We start from the raw sequence: 16,294 nt of genomic DNA on the forward strand, positions 1-16,294 counted from the left end.
CAGGTTACTTCACGGTATACAATGTTGGGGATTTTATATAAACTCGATAAAATTTAGCATAGTGTGAACATGTAAGGGAGAGGTACGTATTTCGTTGGGTCTTCATAATTTTTACCATTAGAAAAATAATATCGAATAAACATTACTTATGATCTTAGAATTTCTTAACGAGTGCCTTGCCTGCAAGAGATTATAAAAACTATAGTATTAACGTCGAATAGGTAGTAGCAAGTACTTAGCTCTCCTGAATTGGTAAATAATGGATAATTACGTACCTTTGTGTTCCCCCACTCCACAAAGCTTTGCACAAAGATGTGGTCATTCTGCTCAAGAGAAAGTTATCTCTAAAAGGTCTGACTTGAGCTTAGGCTGACTGTCCTCCGGGTCGCCCCTAACTCTCAACCTGCGTTCCTCCAAAGCCCATCCTTTTCCACTCAAGTTGTCTAGTTCTTCGTAAATGCATAACAGCAGACTTCCCAAGTAGCTCTGTAACATCAACTGTCTTGCAGTCAATTTAGGTAATTCCGCAATGTAATATCTGACATTAATTCATGACATAGTGTCTCACAGTAGTCTGCATATAGAAAACATGGTTATGGCAACACTTGACACCTAATCATCCAAATTACAAGAGTAACTGATCCAAGAACTATTTACAAAGCATAATTAAAAGACACAAATGGAAGAAATCTGTCTCAGTCTATTAAATAATGGACCTAAAACTTCATAATTCTGTCAACTTCCCAATTATTATTTTCTGCTGCATTCTTATAAGGTCGATTTCTATTCTGAGTTTCTCAATTTTTACGGCTGAGAACTAATCACCTCCAGCGCTATCTTCTTTTCAGAAAAAGGCCAAGTGTGTCCACATAATCACCAAGGATTTCATTATCCCTGTCAGGAAAAAGCTTTTCCTCAATGCAAGGTACAAACTAAATACAGGGTGCACCGATTTGGTGGCCAGATGGGCTTTTATGTCTCGTAAAAACAGCAGGACAGCGGATTAATAGGTTATAGAATATCTGGATTCTGGGCAAAGCAAAGTACAGTGGACCCCCATTTTACAATTCAAATTGTTCAATGACAAGTGTTGCTCAGTTTCTTAATTTGTTTTATACCGTTTGGTTTAGGTTTGCAGAAAATTAAGATCAAGGGAGGAATTAAAATGCAGTACAAAGAAACTTTGAATTCATTTAGCTGCTACATTAAATATAAGACAAGGTCCAACCGGACGCATATCTCACCCTTGCTCTCGCGCCCAAACAATCATGATATAGTATCCTTACATCACGCACATAAATTCCATGGTTAAGATTTGGATGTGTTCTTGACATCACCACTTCTATATAATACTTATTTCAGGTTTCAAAGAATCAGAACCGCACTTTAATAAAATTGTGTTCCCATTACATTAACCAGACCCTAGGAGTGAAATTAAAAGATCAATTCACTTCCCTTTGGGATCTTACCACAACAAAATGGGTGGACAGAGGTGCAGTACGACTATAAACCATAAAAGAAATTTTAATTAAAACATATTAACTACAAACTAATCAAACTTAGTACATTAATCACATAATTAATAAGGGAAAAGCAAATATATAATTATAAACCTATACACAAAATTATTTCACAAGTACAAATTATTACATTGCAAAAAAGCAAAGATGCTCTTGAAATGCTATCATAAACTTAAATGGAGAGGAAACAATTTGACGCCAAACTTAAAAAAAGGGTGTGTAGGGGGTGGGGGAGTGCATGATAAGGTGGACACATAAGGCGGATTAGCATCACAACTCTCATGTGGTACCATTCCTCTATCTCACACTCCCCCAACTATGCATTGTTTCTAACACTCATTATATACACAAACCAGATTTCCCACTTGTGTGATGTGGTACTGACTACTAATCAATTGAGCTTTTTATTTAAAAAACAAAAGGGGTAAAATTAAAATTAGTTTTTAACCTCTCCCGAACCATAAACCTTCACCTTCCATGCAATTATGTTAATATAATATTAAAGAGATGATAGAATCTAAATAGATATCCACCTACCTGGCTTCATCGACAGAGGAGGGAGGTATTGCTCCGATCAAGACATGGAAGAAAAATAGGACAGGGTTAGATCTTGTCAGGTTTAGGTTTGTATTTTGCCAGAAGTACTTCCTAACCATATGCAATATCAACAACCTAAACTTCAGAGTTGGTCATAAATGGATAATTATGTTTCTTGGTGTTGGATCATGTACAGACTTATGTACTTTATCAACTCCACGAGGCATGATCTTGGCACCAAAAAGTGGTCATTCAGCTCTCTGAAAAGTACGATTTAACCTTGAGAAGATGACTTAATCTTGAGCTCATTGCTGCATCCACGGGTAGGACTGACTATGCGACCTAATCTGGTGTTCCTCCAGTGTCCATCTTTTATGCCCCTCTAGTTGTCTAGTTCTCTCTAATACGTAACTGCAACCTTTACAAGTAGCTCTGTTAGAAACTAACAGAAGATAGAAAATATGTTTAATACAACAAGCACATGACAGCTAAATAATTCAAATTACAAGAGAAATTTATCCAAGAAACATTCACAACGCATAGCTGGGAGACCGGCAAGGAATACATCTTCCTCAAAGTCTATAAATTTTTTGACCTAAAAGTTTACACTTTTTTCTTCTTCTTTATTATTATTCTCCGGGCCATTCCAATGAGGTTAAATTTTAATTTCGATATTCTCAATTTTCATGGACGAGAGCAAATCACCTGCAACACTATTGGCCTTTCAGCAAAAGGCCTGGTGTGTCAACACTCTCACCAGACAGCTCAAAGATATCTTCTTCTTCCAAGGTTTTCTTTTTAATACCTGTAGACAAAACCTTTTTCCTTAATACAAAGTACAAACTAAATGTACAGGGTATTCACGAAAACAGCATGACATCAGTTTAATAGGTTATTAGTATATTAGGATTCTAGGAAGAGTACCAGCAGAGTCAGGACGATAATTTTACGATCGTAGTTGTTGCGTGACAAATGTTGCTTAGATTCTTAATTTAATGAATATAGTTGGGTTAAGGTTTGCAGAAAATAAAGATCACAGAAACTGGAGACGAAATGGCCTGTGTGACATTAGTTCATGACATCGTAAACCACATCAGCATGCACATAGAAAACATTGTTGCTTAGATGAATATAGTTGGGATAAAATTTGCAGAAAATAAAGATCACAGAAGCTGGAGACGAAATGGCCTGTGTGACATTAATTCATGACATTGTAAACCACATCAGCATGCACATAGAAAACATTGTTGCTTAGATTCTTAATGTAATGAATTTAGCTGGGATAAGGTTTGCAAAAAATAAAGATCACAGATGCTGGAGACGAAATGGCCTGTGTGGCATTAATCCATTACATCGTTAACCACATCAGCAAGCACATAGAAAGCATGGTTAAAGCAACACACGACAGCCAAATAAGACAACTTGAAGTCTGAACTAAAAGGAAGGGGAGTGCAGGACAAGGTGGACACTTGAGGCCATCACAATTCTCATGTGGTACACTTCCTTTAGCCCACACTCCCCCAATTATGATGTATTTCTTACACTCAGTATATACACGAACCAGATTTTCCACTTGCGCGATGTTGTACTCATTACCAATCAATTGAGCTTTTTGTATTTAACAACAAAAGAAGTTGAATTAGCTTTCAATTTCTCCATCATCGTAAACCTGAACACCTTCAGTGCAAATATATAGACACAATATTAAACATATGATAAAATAGAAAGAGATATTCATGTATACGTGGGGATCAGTTAGATTTATGGATTCTTTTAATTTTTTTATTTCGGTACAACCTTGTTTTTTTATTTATTTACATTACTCTCTCTCTCCATATATTCTCTCTCTATATGCACGAAATAAATGACAAAATATTGCATAAACATACCAGAAAAACGTATACATATATACTCTTTTTCTAAAATATTTTACGAATTTCAGGGGAGACATTTTGAACCTAAAAATAGGATTGGATAATTCAAGGATTTTTTTGGTCTAGGCGAGGACGGTATAGCACATATTTTAGATATATTTTCGGGATTTTAATCGAAAAATTTGACAAAGTTTTCTATTTGATTATGGTTTTTGTGATCAAATTATACATAAACTTCATTAATACCTATAAATAATTGGAAAAAACTTGAAACATACTAAACAATTGAAACTTTTCAAAGATCGAACAAAATATTAAATCTGACAATTTTTACAAAAATATATTTAGCATATTCATTATACAAATTAAAAACACTATTAAAAATATTCTTCTATGTATTTTATTTCATTTTACTTATTTGTGTTACACAGTCAAGTCAAATCCTAGGACAAAACTCAAAACTTCATGTTAGCCCAAACGTGAATATATGACAAAATTCTAGGACAATGTATAAACCAATATATGTGTGTGTGATTGCATGTACAATAAATCCAACTTATAACTGAATTAAATATATCTTAATCATTTTTCAAATAGGATCTTAAAAGGCTAATGTACGCATTCCATAATCTTATGAACCACGTTACTTCCCATAATACAATGTTGGGGATTTTACATCACCTCGATAAAATTAGACATAGTGTAAGCATGTCGGGGCGAGACACGTGTTTCTGTGGGTATTCATAATTCTTACCATTAATAAATATTACTTATGAACTTTCAATTTTATCAACAATAACTGCCTTGCTTACAAGAGATTATATTAAACTATAGTATTAACATGGGCTAGGTAGCAAGGACTTACCTCTTTGGAGTTGGTAAACAATGGATAAATGTGTACCTTTGTCTTTGCACAAAGATGCGGTCATTCTGCTCAAGAGTAACTCATCTCTGAAAGGTCTGATTTGAGCTTGAGCTGACTGCTGTGTCCCCCAGATCGGCCCTGACAGTGCGACCTCAATGTGCGTTCCTCCAGAGCCCATCTTTTTCCACTTCAGTTGTCTAGTTCTTGGTAAATACATTATTGCCGCCTTCCCAAGTAGTTCTGTAACATCAACTGCCTTGTAATCAATTTAGGTAACTCCGATAATGGAATATCTGACATTATTTTTATGAAATAGCGTCTCACAGCAGCCTGCATATAGAAAACATGGTTACAGCAACACTTGACAGCTAAATAATCCTAATTGCAATAGTAACTGATCCAAGAACTATTCACAAAGCATAATTTTGTACTCCTCTCAACTTTTTAATTATTGCCCTCTGCGCCACTCGTATAAGGTGGATTTCTAGTTTGAGATTGTCAATATTTATGGCTGAGAAGTAATCACCTGCAATATAATCTTCTTTCAGCAAAAGGCCTAGTGTGTCCACACTATCACCAAGGATTTCATTGCACATGTAGATAGAACGCTTAAAAAAATGAGACAGGGTCCACCCGGATGCACAAAACAACCCTGCTTTCCTTCCCAAATTAGTACGATTTAATAATCAACCTAAATTATGAAATGCAGCCTTCTAAAAAATAACATCAGGAAGAACTTCTACGATATTTCTATTTAAATCTCTTCTAATTAAATGTTACGAAATCGTTCCATCAGACTTAAACACCAGAATACGGTTTCGATGTGTTCTTTACATTGCCACCTATTTATATTGTTCAATTCAGGTGTCAAGTGGTCAGAATCACACTTTAATAAAAATCCTGTTTCTATTACACGATCATTAAAGAACAACTATGACCATAAAGAAATTTAAATAATAATGTAACTACAAAATTATCAAATACACTAACTGAATCGCAAAAATTAGAAAGGAAAATGTCGTAGTTAGTTTGCAAATAGGATCTTAGAAGGTTGATCAATGCTGCCTTCAGTCTGGTGAATCAGGGTGCTTTGAGGAATAAATGTTGCGAACTTCAAATAAAATTCATGAAGCAAGCAGAAGCTTGGGTAGATGCATGCGTGTGTGGGGGAAACAAATCGAATAAGTCTGCAAACAACATCTTAGGAGATAATTGCAATCACTTAATACATACATGAATCGGATTTCTCATTTGCTCGATGAGGTTGGGACTACGGCTTGTTACAATCGTGAATAATGAGTAAAAACAGGGATGCATGACATCAACGAGGCATACTTTGTAAAACAAAATCAAAGATGCGTCTAGGCTGTTATCATAAATTTAAATCGAAAGAAAATAATTGACGTCAAACTAAAAAGAGGGGGGTGGGGGAGTGCAGGACAAGGTGGACACATGAGGCGGATTAGCATCACAACTCTCACGTGTACGCTTCCTCTATCCCACACTCCCCCAATTATGTATTATTTCTAACACTCATTATATACACGAACCAGATTTCCCCCTTTTGTGATGTGGTACTCACTGCTAATCAATTAAGTTTTTTGACTTCAACAACAAAAAGAGTTGAATTAGCTTTAAACCTCTCATCATTCTAAACCTGGTTACCTTCCATGCAATTATACCTAATTAATCATCAACGATATGATATAAATAAAATATCCACGTACCTGGGTTCATCGCACAGAGGAGGAAGATATTCATATTGCTCCGAGACCAAGAAGAAAGAGGAAGAAGAGTGTCGAGAAGAGGGTTAGTTTAAATCGAAAGAAAATAATTGACGTCAAACTAAAAAGAGGGGGGTGGGGGAGTGCAGGACAAGGTGGACACATGAGGCGGATTAGCATCACAACTCTCACATGTGCGCTTCCTCTATCCCACACTCCCCCAATTATGTATTATTTCTAACACTCATTATATACACGAACCAGATTTCCCCCTTTTGTGATGTGGTACTCACTGCTAATCAATTAAGTTTTTTGACTTCAACAACAAAAAGAGTTGAATTAGCTTTAAACCTCTCATCATTCTAAACCTGGTCACCTTCCATGCAATTATACCTAATTAATCATCAACGATATGATATAAATAAAATATCCACGTACCTGGGTTCATCGCACAGAGGAGGAAGATATTCATATTGCTCCGAGACCAAGAAGAAAGAGGAAGAAGAGTGTCGAGAAGAGGGTTAGTTTAAATCGAAAGAAAATAATTGACGTCAAACTAAAAAGAGGGGGGTGGGGGAGTGCAGGACAAGGTGGACACATGATGCGGATTAGCATCACAACTCTCACGTGTACGCTTCCTCTATCCCACACTCCCCCAATTATGTATTATTTCTAACACTCATTATATACACGAACCAGATTTCCCCCTTTTGTGATGTGGTACTCACTGCTAATCAATTAAGTTTTTTGACTTCAACAACAAAAAGAGTTGAATTAGCTTTAAACCTCTCATCATTCTAAACCTGGTCACCTTCCATGCAATTATACCTAATTAATCATCAACGATATGATATAAATAAAATATCCACGTACCTGGGTTCATCGCACAGAGGAGGAAGATATTCATATTGCTCCGAGACCAAGAAGAAAGAGGAAGAAGAGTGTCGAGAAGAGGGTTAGTTTAAATAAGACAAATTTATTAGTAAATTTAATTTAATTGAAATTAGACAAACTTATTAGTAAGTTTATTTAATTGAAATAATTTTTGGAGTTAAGAGGGCCGCGAAGAGGGTTAGAAATTTTTGAAATATTTAGTTTTTGGACAATTTTTTAATTATTTTTAGGGGTTTTTATTCAATAATTCGATAAAAAAAATTAGTCGTTACGGATATTGTGATATTATCATTCAACTTAATTAATGCACATCTATAATTTGATGCAAGTAAAGATATTATATAATAATAATTATTTTAAGATCGAACAAAATAATAAAATTGAATGTTCTCTAGAAGGAAGATTTAAAAAGTTAATGAATATTACTAATATTTTTATTATTATATAATTTTTTTGCATTTGTATCACAAGATCAACTATAAGTCGAAGATAATTTAAAACTTAATTTTAGCATGATTTTTTATTGATAAACAAGCAAAAAATTTATTAAAACATTATCTATGAGGAACAAATTTCCGAACTATTAACTATAATCTAACCATGACATAAAAAATAAAATAATTGAATAGTTGTTTTATTTTCGGATTGTTTAACAAATAAAGCATTCAAATTCTTCAATCTAAAAAGTAGTAGAATAACATCTCGAGCAATCTAACATACACCAATTGTCAAATTAGTAGTATTACAATTGACCTTCACATAATTATTATCTGTAGTCCAATATTCAAAATTATCAGTTCTATCAACTGATATTGGAGTAACAAATACCCCCAAAATATGAATATATTTTTATTGTAAAAGGTGAGATTTTGCGATATCTACCACCATCTCAGATTCGATGCAAGTATTACATGTCTATCAAAATACCATATAAATTATTCTCAGAAAAGTATTGGAACTCGTAACAGAACATATAAAAATATCAAGACAAAACACACTAGCATCTTAAAAAGATGGCATGAATAAGAACATTGATAACAAGGTACTCAATGTTAACTCTTAAAACCTTAGAAAAGTGCATGGTTAGAACCCTAAATTTGGGAGTTAACTCTTAAAACCCTAGGCTCTCTCTAATGTTGTAATTGATTATTCTGAATAATATATGTTGTAATTAATAATCTTATACTCAATTCTTTCCGTATCTAGTGGATTTCCGGGAAAAATCAAAGTGTTCGGATTTGGATTCTGACGATCTTTACATACACTTATATATCACATAGAGTACCAATAAAATCTCAGAATATCCATAAAAGAACCCCTACATAGTGTGGCATGAAAAGTTTTCTCATTCAGCATAATCTGCAAAATCACTATTCATAAGGGTTTCAAAATTTTCCAAAAATTGGGGTTATTACAGTCTCCCCTCCTTAAAAGGATTCCGTCCCGGAACCAGATAGAAAATGAATAGGGATACTCTCTTAGCATTGCACTTTCTAACTCTCGAGTAAATTTTCCCATATTGTGGTTCTACCATCAAACTCTGACTAGTTTGATAGCCTTTCTCCTAAGCACTTGTTCCTTTTCACTCTATAACCCTTCCCGGTCGCTCCATATTGGTTACGTCTGGTTGCATGTCTATGCGCTCATATGCCCCTATTTATCTGGAATCCGAATTACACTTCCTTAACATTGATACGTGAAACACGTTATGACTTGCTACATGTTCTGGGGTAAGGCTAGCTCATATGCTAACTTCCCAATACTTCTTAATATATCAAAGGGTCCAACAAATTGTAGACTTAGCTTTCCTTTCTTTCCGAACCTCATCAATCCTTTTCAAGGGATACCTATAACATTACTAGGTCCCCTATTTCATACTCTTTGTCCTTTTGAGTCAAATCATCATACCTCTTATGTCCATCTTGGGTTACTACCAGCCGTCCTCTGATTAGATCTATTATATCCCTGGTCCTTTGGACTACTGCGGGTCCGAGCATCTTGCGCTCTACAACTTCATCCTAACATAAGGGAGATCGACATTGTCTTCCCTCAAGGATCTCATAAGGAGACAACTCGATAATGACATATGATCTATTGTCGTAAGAAAACTTAATCCGTGTTAAGTGATCATTCCAATTTCTTTCAAGTCTATTGCACAGACTCTCATTATAGCTTTTAGCATTAGAGCTTTTGCTTCTCAATATAACTTAGAAAAGTGCATGGTTAGAACCCTAAATTTGGGAGTTAACTCTTAAAACCCTAGGCTCTCTCTAATGTTGTAATTGATTATTCTGAATAATTGATTATTAATTTGAGTTAACATTATTATTATTATTATTAAGTATTTAAAATTTAATTATGTTCGTCAATAACTGAGCTAATTAAATGTAAATAAATACGGTGCAAAATATAAATAACACGTAAAATTATTTATTTAACTATCATATGAAACTGGACTCTATATATTATTATTCTTATTATTTTCGGAGTAATATTTTTAATATATGTATAAAAATTAGTGCAGAGCTTTTTTATTCAAAAACAAAAAATGCATGTTAGATAAGTAACTAAGATACTTTGAAATCATCAAGTAATTATTTTACATTAAAAAATAAATCAAAAATATGACTAGACATATCATAAAAATTTTGCACAAAAATAATTTTCAAAAATTATGTATGTGTGTCAACTCTTAAATGAATTAGGTCGCTTAACGAAATATAATGTTATAGAATATATTAAGTTATCACATAACTTCACGAGCTTGGCACAAAGAAGTGATCATTCAGCTCAAGATAAACTCTCATAAAGGTACGATTTAATTGATCTTGAGTTATGCCTCATTTTCAAGATTTTTCTTTCAATACTTGTTGACAAATTTTTTTTTTAATGCGGAGTACAAATGAAAGAAGTTAACAGGTTATTAGTATATCGGGATTTTAGGCAAAGTACCATTAATTTACGATACAGATTAATTGTCAAGTGATAAATTTTGCATGAATTCTTAATTTGATGAATATAGTAAGGTTAAGATTTGCGAAAAATATATATCACAAAGTAAGAGGACAAATGCACTGGAAAGAAACTTCAAATTCATTCATCGGTTGCTTAAAAGTATATAAGAGAATGTCCATCTGAATGCATATATTGCCATTATCTGGTGCCTAAATGTATTCCTTATAATTGATTATACGGAAAAATTACACCAATTATCGAAAAATAATTTTTTAGAATGTTACGACATCGTTCTATCAAACAATAACACAAAACTTTAAGTTTGAATGAATTCCTGACATCATGACTACCATATAAAACTCAATTCTTGGTTCTAAAAAATTGAAATCTTGCAATAATAAAACTAATGTTCATATCACATAATTATTAACCAAACCCTAAAAGAAAGAACAAATGATCAATTTACTGAACAAAGACCCAAACTGTCACTATATAAGTAAAGAATGCCCAAATTGTCACTTCTGGGTTTTAAGCCCAAAATGTCACTTGACCACGCTATATAATGTAGCGTTTTTGTTTACACCCAAAATAGAGAATCGTCTACTATTTTGCCTTTTTAATTTTTTTAAAAAAATATACGGAGAACATACAACACATAACAGAGCACACACCAGAGAGAACACAGAGAAGACAACAAAATCATTAGAAGAGAGAACAAAGAACACGAGCACGCAGCGAAGTTTCGGTGTTGCAAAATCATTTCTCCCTACAACAATCATGAACCTTGAGGTAATTAACTGTGCTTTTATAATTTTTAAGTTTTTATGTTTTTTATGATTTGATTGCATACGAAGTGTTTAAATAAATTACCAATTGGATTAACTGTTCTATTTTTGATTTTAAAAGAACAGGGGTGAGTACAGAGCTGAAATTTCTAGCAATATTTGTTTATTTATTTGTTTTGATGAGTTTATATTTGATTTGTGTGTACTTTTAATATAAATTGAATGGTTTCTTAGATTCCAGTTTTGGTTATACATAGAGAGAATTGAGTACATATTCTTCAAGACTTTTGCAATCCCTATATATACAGCTTGTTAAGTAAGAGCCGGGTCCAAAACCTTTTCAAATCCGCAAAGCATCGAACTAGTTAACATCTGTGTTTGTGCCACCCTATGACACTAGTTCTATTACTAGCAAGGAGCACCTAGGCACAAAGCATTGTGGACCAATGATCTTACATTGATCTATAGTTTTTACTTAAAGCTAAATCCCACTCAAATATCAACTCTAATTTATTTAAACCATAACATATTGAAATAGTTGGTAATAACTATACTCCTGGCATGGAAAAATCATATATATTCTTATGAGGGATAGTTGTTTAGATTAAAACCTAACTGCATTACTGTGACTCAGACTAAACTGAGTAACATTAACTGTTCTATTTTTGCTTTAAAGGAAAATGGGTGAGTATAGAGCTGTAATTTCTAGCAATATTTGTTTATTTATTTGTTTTGATGAGTTTATATTTGATTTGTTTGTAATTTTGATATAAATTGAATGGTTTCTTAGATTCCAGTTTTGATTATTATAATATCACCTCTGTGCATCTACAATCATGAAAAGATCCATGCTTATTTCTTGTAACAAGAATTACATAGTGCCATAGTATACTAGCCACAAGAAGAAATCTCACAAACTCACAATAATGCACATCAATTTCAGCAGGCATCTTACTACGCTGGAACAAGAATTTGTTATGCATGTTTAATATACACTATCACTTATGTGTCTAATATATTGTATGTTTCTACTATACTTTATTGCGTCATATTAACTGATATAATCTGATTGTTTATTTTTTAACTTGTACATCTATATGTTGAAGTGCCGACATTAAAATCCTAATATTCAAGATGGTCTTCCACCGCTGGATCTTTGTATGGTCCCTTTACTAATTTAGTCTACTGGTTTCTATGGTGTAGCTCGGGTGGCATCTTTACAGCTTGATTGGAGTCTCATATTAGCTCTTTTTGAGAGATGTCGGCCAGAGACTCATACCTTTCACTTGCATATGAGAGAGGTCACTATTACTCTACAGGATGTAGGTATTCTTTTAGGGCTTCCTGTTTATGGTGATGCTGTTATTTCTGATGTCACCCTGGCCCTGGTATGAGTTGACGTACTTATGTTGTTGAGCTATTTGGTAAAGATCTCGATCCGATGAAAGACATGAATGGATCCAGAGTTCGGTTGACTTTTTATTTCATCATGTGCTCCACCACATTTAACGTAGGATGCATCAGCAGATGATATTCGGTTTCAGGTGTTATTCTATCTGGTTCATTTATTTGGTGGTGTATTTTTTACTGATCATTCGGGAGGTCTCTTCCATTGAATATTTTTACATTTTATTTGTGACCTAGACAGATGCGGAGATTATGCTTAGGGTGCTGCAGTTCTTGCATATTTGTATAGGGAGTTATGCAAGACAAGCAAAAAGGATGTTGATGAGGTAGTTGGTTATCTGATATTGTTGCAGTTATGGGAGTGGGAGAGATTTCCTACTGTTGCTACCATTCATACCTTTGTTCCTTTATTTGATGCTCGTTTCGGGGAGGGTCAGCCTACAGCTCCACCCGGACTCGGGTACTTAGCATTGATTAATTTTTTGGGTTCATTAATCCCCAAATTGGGTTTTAGAATCGTTTAAAAGAATTTGATATGATACGAAACAGGTTTAGGTTTAGGGTTCGTGGTTCCTAAACCCTAGGAACCAGACTTTATTTTTATGTAAGATTATAATTTAACACTTTTAATATTTTAGGATTCATTAATCCCCAATTGGGTTTTAGAAGTGTTTAAAATAATTTGATGTGATACGGACTTTAATTTAAATCTAAAACTGACTGTTTATTATAATGTGATTATAAGTGGTTTTATGATCATTCCTACACTACTACGGGTAGTCGTACCCTCCTTGTTATTCGGACGCTATTAGATGGGCTTGGACCATCTCAGTTTATATGGCAGCCTTACCCTCTCGATATCATTGCTGATCTTCCTGCTTATTATTTGACTGGTGAGCGTATTTGGCGCTACTGCGGGCCTTTGATATGTATTTTCATAGTGGAGCTTCATTGCCCTGATAGAGTTCCTAGACAGTTTGGGCTCATGCAAACTATACATATTGATGTTGTTTACTCGGAAGCAGAGCATAGTACAAACTTGAGGGGCAATGACAAAGTCAGATGGATTTAGAAACATGCAGCTAGTACATCTATATGGGTGCATCGTTTAGATCATACGTTTGCTGGAGACGCGATTGTTGTTGAGAGTGGAGTGCCTGAGTACCATCCTTGGTATTTAGAGAGGACTGTTAGATTCATATCTCATGTTGGTGCATTTAATCATCGCATTGTAAGTTTTCTTCTTATTAAATCAATTTATTGTATAGGTTGTTTTGCTTTCGTAGTTTCATTATAAATGCTTTAGTAGTTGCTTTATTTGATACATAAATCTTGTAACATGTGTATCATTTCTTTGTTTATTTTTCAGGGTCTTATGTTCAGGAAGATATTTGAGCGGACATGGGATGTTCTTCCTGAAGTGTCCCATTTTGCTGACCATTGTTGTAATTTTGTCAGAGAGTATACATTACATAGTTTTGATGAGATTCCTTTGGAGGTTCATCGAGCTAGGCAGTTGGAGGAAAGGCAGCAACCGGCCCGTCGAGGTAGACGCGGCGGTGCACGGGCTGCTGCTGGTAGACGAGCTAGAGTTCTGGTTGACGATGATCCTATTGCTATAGACCTTGGAGATGATTGTCCTCCATTACATACTTATTCTCATGATGTGCCCGAGTCATCTACTCATGCTCGTACTAATCCTGTGGCTACGGATCTTGGGGATGATCGGGATCCTTCTATACGTAATTTCTGTTGCTGATACTATTTCTGTTCATGTATCGGGATCATCTAGTCACATCCAGCACGATCCTCGGATTCTGGATATGTATGGGTGTGTTCCCCCTTTTGATCTTGGCTTGACTCCTACTCCCAAGCCTCGTACTGAGTAGCCTCATACCCAGGAGCCTTCCACTGAACAGCCTCCTCCTCTTCATCGTTCTCACCGGCCTATTGAGTGACTAGCTAGGGAGATTTTTATTCCATCATTCAGTCTGCATGTTACACCTACACCTCCTACTAATCCTGATGTCGGTACGGATGTCACTTCTTCATAAAGTACCCGTGACCAGAGTTTCCAGGACCAGAGTTCACAGGACCGTCCCGGGAGGTATGGAAATTTCTACACTTCTCAGGGTAAACGGTGTTCAATTAGAAATTGTAATCCTCCAAACCGTGGAACAGGTGAGCAGAAGTGCGTGAAAAAATGAGGGTAAGCGTAACTTTAAGTGTTTAAGTGTGTGTGGTTTATATATATTTTGTATAATATGGACATCTAGCTAGGGTCTTTAATTATGCTAGTATGTTGTGGACGTTGAGGATATACGTTTTGATATTAGTAGCCTGATATTCTGTTACAAAATAGATTGTGTTGTCATTATAGTGTATATATTTGGAGACCAGTGGATTAGTTATCGGGATGTTGAGTTCTTTTTTTGCATATACATAAAGAAGACTTTGCTATCAGATATTTGCTTTTAGTTCATTCTGCTTGTTGGCCTTAGTGTATTTCCTAATTCATACTTTATTTTTATAAATTTTTTTTTAATGCAGATGATGGAGTGGATTGTGGATTTATCAGAACTATGTAGATATTGGAAAAATGGAGATGATGGAGTCGTTTCTACTTAGTTTCTCAATTTTTAGGATTTTACTTTTGAAACATTAAGGTTGTAGAACCTGATATTGTTGATATTGTTTATTTGGATTTAAAATTTTTATTCATTTTTGTTCTTGTAATTGTATTTTGTTGTATTGTATTTTTGTTGGTTATTAATTTGTATTTGTTGGTTGTAGTTTATTTGATTGTTCATTAAGTTTATAAATTATCAGGTTGTTATTTATAATTTTGGAAATTTAGTTTTATGCAAAACATGTGATTTTTAAAATTTAGTTTTATGCAAAACAGGTGATAACTGTAGTGAAATGTTTCAGTCAGGAAAAAAATAATGAAAAACGTTATATTAAACAGCGTTTTAATACAAAACGTAACATAATTCCCCGTTTGGCTCGTTAACGTATTCTCATGTAGCGTTTAAGGGAATTTCTATACAAACATTTTTTATATACAAAATTGTACATAATACATCGTTTAACCTTTAACGGTTATCAAATAGCATTTTAAAGGAACTTTATTAAAAAAATTAGACCATAACGGCCATCGTCCCCCATTTGAGCCTGAACGGGTCACGAAGTACCGTTTTATGTTCTTGTGTTCTGTAACACAACCCAGCCCAACAAATGCTTCTGTTACTTGTACTTACAAACAGTATAATACTAAAACCTAAAACCTCCAATATTACACAAATTTTATATATTAGTATTTAATAAGGCTTTAATTCATTTGCAATGGCTTCCGGTTCGGGATCTGGTGCGCAATCAGTTACGGTGATAGCGTGGATATACACGGATGGTAATATACGACAAACTCAATTAGAGGGTTACGTGTATGATAAACTAGTTTCTAAGAAAGTAAGACTTAATTCTAGTATGAATTTTAATAACTTGTGCAATGTATTATTTTTGAAATTGAAAATTGATAGGAGTTCGTCTGATTTTAAGTTGTGAAAAATTTGGTATTATTCCGGTTGACGATGATGATGATGTTTGGAATTATTGTTTCGAATGGACCTCATTTCTTTGTTGAAATTTATATACAAAAAATTTCAACTTGTGCATTGATTGAAACAAGTTCGAGAGTTATGGAAACTAGTTTGAGAGTTTCCGAGAGGAGTGG

General features: G+C 34.3%; 1 protein-coding gene across 7 annotated transcripts in view; it reads right to left on the reverse strand.

Moving 5' to 3' along the window:
* The window catches only part of LOC141724453 (uncharacterized), a 105,486-nt gene that overhangs the window by 12,930 nt on the left and 76,262 nt on the right, over positions 1–16,294 (reverse strand). For 2 of the 7 annotated variants that reach the window (XR_012576680.1, XM_074526613.1), the window contains exons 1-7: positions 6,524–7,474; positions 5,323–5,448; positions 4,833–5,126; positions 3,600–3,734; positions 2,763–2,862; positions 2,058–2,475; positions 276–574 (exon numbers count right to left, since the gene is read on the reverse strand). The gene's annotated coding sequence lies outside the window, so the exon portion shown is untranslated. Of the gene's footprint in view, positions 1–275; positions 575–2,057; positions 2,476–2,762; positions 2,863–3,599; positions 3,735–4,832; positions 5,127–5,322; positions 5,449–6,523; positions 7,475–16,294 lie in introns of those variants that run through there. The other 5 variants (XR_012576685.1, XR_012576681.1, XR_012576684.1 and 2 more) reach the window with 5 other exon arrangements.

Source organism: Apium graveolens, chromosome 5 (assembly GCF_009905375.1).
Source record: "Apium graveolens cultivar Ventura chromosome 5, ASM990537v1, whole genome shotgun sequence".
In the NCBI taxonomy this organism is placed as follows: domain Eukaryota; kingdom Viridiplantae; phylum Streptophyta; class Magnoliopsida; order Apiales; family Apiaceae; genus Apium; species Apium graveolens.